Here is a 6,000-nt window from a genome sequence, read left to right on the forward strand (position 1 = left end):
TTTCTATGGGGATATATGTTCTTAGTAAGTTTTTAGTATTTATTTAATATTTTTTTTATTACATTTTTATATATAATGTTGCCTGCTGTTACAGTTTTTAGTTTTAGACCTGGAGTCTGTCCTGCTCCTGTGTCTCGTCCTCCTGTGTCTCGTCCAGCCCTGACTCCCGGTCTCAAGTCATTTAAAATTCCCCGTAACATTTCTCCCTGCCATCTGACGAAGGAGCACTACTGCGCACAATCCGAAACGCGTTACCACCCCCTGACGTCATTAAGCCCGGTGCAGCCCACAGGTGAGGCATGCATTCCATCGCAGCCTCGGATTGATTCACTGTTCCTGATTGGGCTCCTCCGTCTTCGCCATCTCCTTGCTGCTGGACGGTCTTGGGAGGAACGAGCCGCAGAATCGGGAAGAGACCCCGAGCCATGATGCGATTTTTCATATATCCTGTAAGTGTTTGATTCTCGTGTGTGCAATAAAGTATCACAAGCTGCACTTAGAGGGGCCTTTTTCTTTTCTTTGAGTTATAAAAATACAGCAAGTCTATATAAGCTTGCATGGGGCTGCATTGGCAGCCCATTTACAATAAATAAACTGCCTTAGAGCAATGCATATTAATGCACATATAGTAATGCTGTGCAGCTGTCTGAATGCATATAGTGTTTTTGTTGCAGGGAATGAGGTGTAGATAATGAAAGATCTGCTTCACGGCGGTTTCGGTCATTTTGCTGGGTTTGGAGCGAGCTATAGAATTGCTTTCTTCCGTACCTACTCATATTACCCAATGTACTGTAGCTGCCCATGGCCAATGCATTGTATCTGTATTCAGAAATATTGTTGTTGGCTTCAGTAGCAACTGTGTAGCTAGTACAGATGAGCAGACCAACTGTGCAAAGACAGCAGTTGCGGAACCTTTGCTACAAAGTTTCTGATGTAACACACAACTAACAATACTTGATATTTAGAAACAATGACCGGCCATAGACGACTGTATAGCAGATTTTGTTCTATCGGTCAAAATTTGAGCTGCGGATGTCCATGCAAGCACCAACCAAAAGTGACAAAAGTCATTTTAGTAATCGGCTAAGCCAGATGGAAAATTATAAGACAACTGTTTCTAGGCAGGTGCAATCTATTTTCTCCACTGCAAGTGGCGCTCTCTGCAGCAGCGCTGTTGTTGGAGAGGAAGTCAGGAGGAACAGGGTTCCTCTATGGTTTCCTGGGTCACTGGGGAAGCTATCCTTTTGGATGCTGCTGTCCCATGACCCTGGCAGCCATTTTGAATCAGCCAGAGCCTATTTAAGGACCTAGCTTCTGGGTTAGGTGCACATTTTGCGAGTGGACAGTGTAGGGAAAGGTACTCAACCTGTTAGGGACAATATTAGTGGTAGGGAAAGATTCCTGGAGGGACATCTTCCCAATTGGGCATGAGACAACCAGGCCGCGTTCTGCCCTCGTTACAGGCTCCATTCACATTGCTAAAAACTGTGAATGCACTCTCCAGCCGAAGACCCCGAGCACATGTACCCTTGGCATTTATACAGTATCCCAGCATGCACATAGGAACTTTCCTCTGCCAAACAGGGGTTGTAACAATGCCTGTGCCCTCACTTGTCAGGTTTCCTCCCACTGTCCAATATGCCTCCCTATTAAACCAGTGTAAAACATTCAGACAAGCTGAGCTGCACCTGAGCACCATGGGCAGACCCTACCAATGGATCCTAATCTCTGGTAGGCAGAGCGCACTCTAAATTTACCTGGCAATCTTCCTGGTAAGCAGAAAGACCCAAAAACTATCTTCTAGCACTTACCTAGGAGGGTACTACATATATAAACTGAAGCACCAATAATAAAAATGAAAGGAAAAAAAAAAGAAAAATGATTAGACACAGCGTGAGCTGATCAGCGGGTATGGCGGACTTGATGGATGCTTTGGTACACAGGCAGAACAGCAGTCTGCCTATGTAAAGAACACCGATCCATGCCTTCCAATAGTAAAAGCACCTGCCCCATTACACTGAATCACCAGCTAGGCACACATTAAATCAATTGATCACCCCTTATGTTAATCCCTTCCCAGCCACTGTCATTAGTACAGTGACAGTGCATTTTGACTTACATTTTTTTTAGCACTGATCACAGTATTAGTGTCACTGATTCCCAAAAAGTGTCAAAAGTGTCAGTTAGTGTGCGATTTGTCCACTACAATTTAGCAGTCAAGCTATAAGTCACTGATTGCCGCCATTACTAGTAAACAAATAAATAAAATAATATATCCCATACTTTGGTTTGAGTAAAAGTAATAGAATCTACAATCAATATAAGCTTATTGGGATTTGTTTTACCAAAATATGTAGCAGAATACATATTGGCCTAAAATGATGAAGAAAGAAAGTAGATTTTTTTTTTTTTCATTTTTATGTTTTATAGCCGAAAGCAAAAAATAAAAAAAGGCAGAGGTGATCAAATACCACCAAAAGAAAGCTCTATTTGTGGGACATACATTTTATTTGGGTACAGTGTAGTAAGTTAAGATAAGGCAGTGCCGTATCGCAAACAATGGCCTGGTCATGAAGGGGGGCAAATCCTCCAGAGGTCAAGTGGTTAAAATGATCAGCTTTTAAGTATTCATGTAAAACTTTTGTCCTAAAAGGAAAAAACCTGTTTGCTGTAACTGATTATAAAGTGTGAGCCAATACATTTAACACTACCCTCCCCCCAGACTGACAATGCTGCTGTCTGCTGTGCCTCATGTGCTCATTTATCCAGAGTTGTGTGCCACTAATACAGGAGGTGTGTTACTGGCCAGATCCCCAAGTGTAAACAGAGAGCAAAAAAAAAAAAAAAAAGGAAACACACGCAGCCATCATATTCTTCTGGTTCTGGATTTAATACTGCTTTAAGACAAATACAGTAGGAACAAAAACATTGGACTATAGTATAATTTGTTTTTCGTGCATGTGGGAAAAATTAAAAAAGTAATTTTAAAATAAAAATGGCAAGCACAATTTCTGTATAGTACATTTTTTCAGTTACAATGCATTGAGAATTATGTCATTCATCATGTTTGGTGTCGCTGCAGATTAAGAAGCACAGGTTGGCAACAGACCAGTAAAGAATTAGTGGCTGGGGGTGGTGCACCCCAGAGACATATATTAATCCAAAACACCCAGCAGCGTTTGTAGCTGCAGATAAGTAAAGATGGGCAGGGAAGCACTAATGTTAAAGTGGACCTTTCACGCTTTTACTAAAAATTGAAGCAGCATACGGCTCTACATGCTAATATGAAATCCTCTTGGATTGTAAAGTTAAATACATTTTTTTTTTGCTTTTACTTATAATTATTGTTTTTCCACGTCCTGATTTCTTTCAAATAATATGTTGCCCCAACATTTCATATTCCTGATATGTGCTGGCTGTACCATGTACTTGTATGAGAAAGTCTCCTGTTCTCTTTGTATTGCTTCCTTTGTGTGAAAACCCTGGTGTTCCTGCCTGTCCCTCTGCTTTCCTATTTCAAAATGACCACACCCAGGCATAGAAACACATCCTTCCCTGTGTGGTCAGATGTTTGCTGGAATGCCTCCCTGCACACCATTTCACTGGGAAGATTAGTGAACAGCTGTTTTTCACTCCCACCTCTCTAAGCCCATTTTACAGCTAAGAACACTGGGTTCTGTAATCACTTATGAAAAAAGCAAAAAAAAAAAGTTATTTATAATGTATACTGTGTATGTGTGTGTATATATATATATATATATATATATATATATACATATACACACATATATATATATATATATATACATATATATATACACAGTATCTCCCAAAAGTGAGTACACCCCTTACATTTATGTAAATATTTTATTCTGTCTTTTCATGTGACAACACTGAAGAAATGACACTTTGCTACAATGTAAAGTAGTGAGTGTACAGCTTGAATAACAGTGTACATTTGATGTCCCCTCAAAATAACTCAACACACAGCCATTAATGTCTAAACTGCTGGCAACAAAAGTGAGTACACCCCTAGGTTATAACGTCCAAATTGGGCCCAAAGTGTCAATATTTTGTGTGGCCATCATTATTTTCCAGCACTGCCTTAACTCTCTTGGGCATGGAGTTCACCAGAGCTTCACAGGTTGCCACTGGAGTCCTCTTCCACTCCTCCATGACGACATCACGGAGCTGTTGGATGTTAGAGACCTTGCGCTCCTCCACCTTCTGTTTGAGGATGCCCCACAGATGCTCAATAGGGTTTAGGTCTGAAGACATGCTTGGCCATTCCATCACCTTTACCCTCAGATTCTTTAGCAAGGCAGTGGTTGTCTTAAAGGTGTGTTTGGGGGTCATTATCATATTGGAATACTGCCCTCTGAAGGGAGGGGATCATGCTCTGCTTCAGTATGTCACAGTACATGTTGGCATTCATGGTTCCCTCAATGAACTGTAGTTCCCCAGTGCATTTTTTTTTTTTTTTATATATATAATAAAGTGTTTATTGAGATTTATGATAAGTATAACCAGTACAAAAAAGTATGTGAATGAAAACAGTGAACAGAGAAGAATCAGTCCACAAATGTATACATAGAAGAATACATTAAACATAAGAACACACACAGATTGAGAAGGACCTGAGGGTTAAGAAGGGAAGGAAAACAACCTTTGTTGGGGAAAGGAAAAAACAGAAGGGGAAGATCAGAAAGTAGGTGCATCTGTGGGGGAAAAGTGAAAAGTGAAGTTATTCCAGCAATACTTGGGTACTGTACAGTGAAGGTATTTAATCTGTAGAGATTTCTGATGAATAATACATACAAATTGACCATATGTCCTTAAACGTGTCTTGTTGGTCTTTGACCATATGAACCCATTGTTCAGCCTCCATAATCATATCAACCTCCCGTTTCCAATCCAACAGGGTAGGGCACTTGGATTGTTTCCAAAATCTGGGTATTAAGGATTTGGCTGCGTTGAGTAGATGAGGAGTAATGCTTTTTTTTACAGAGTTTGATGGAGGCGGGGACCACATGAAAAATAAAATGCATGGGTGAAGATTCTATAGGTCTAAGAGTCATTTGTTTAATCCATGGGGTGATCTCCTCCCAAAACGGTTTAATCTTAGGGCAAGACCACCATATGTGGAAGAACATGCCCTGGTGCCCTCAACCCCTCCAGCAGTGGTCTCCAGTAAGGTACATCTGCGCTAGAAATTTAGAAGACATTTCTTGCACCCGGGAGCTTATGGAGGTGGAGTGTGTCAGCTTAATTAGTCTCTGGACCTGTGGTGGAGTAAAAGTTTGACCCATTTCTCTTTCCCATTCTCTAATATAGTATGGGACTGAGGAGGATTGGGCACTGAGGACAAGATTTTACATTTGCAATAGCAGATGCCTAGACTCTGATAAGTCCACACATAAGGATTCAAAGGTGGTCAGTGAACTAAGGAGCCACACTTAGGGTTTTAATTTAAAAAAGAAATCCGCCACTTGGTGATATCTCCAGGACACTAAGGATGTGTTCCCAAAAGACTTTTCTAATTCCAAGAGGGAGGATAGGGAGCACTGTTGGGCAAACCTGGCGCAAGCCCTGTTCCCGTCGGAACCCCAGGAGCTAAAGTATCCAGATTATTCCCCAGGGGGGTACCATGGGTATACTCTCAAGGGTGCAAGAGGGGATGTCTGGGGAGCATAGTGACCTGATGTATTCAACCTGTCCCACACAGTGAGAGAGGCCCGAGTTAGTGGGGACACCTAGTCCGAGAGACCCATAGAGGCAGCTAGAATCCAGGGAGCACCTGCCAGATTCCTACCCACCAACGTTTTCTCCAAGGGAACCCACAGTTTAGTGGAAGAGTCATGGCACCAATTTAAAATACGCACTAGGGACATAGCTTTATAATATAGAGCTATATCAGGAAGCCCAACTCCACCATCTAGTTTATGCCTACGAAGGATGTCATAAGCCAATCTAGGGCGTCTGTCCTTCCATACAAAGTTT

The sequence above is a fragment of the Pelophylax lessonae genome (assembly GCF_965119305.1).
Source record: "Pelophylax lessonae genome assembly, chromosome: 4".
NCBI lineage: Eukaryota > Metazoa > Chordata > Amphibia > Anura > Ranidae > Pelophylax > Pelophylax lessonae.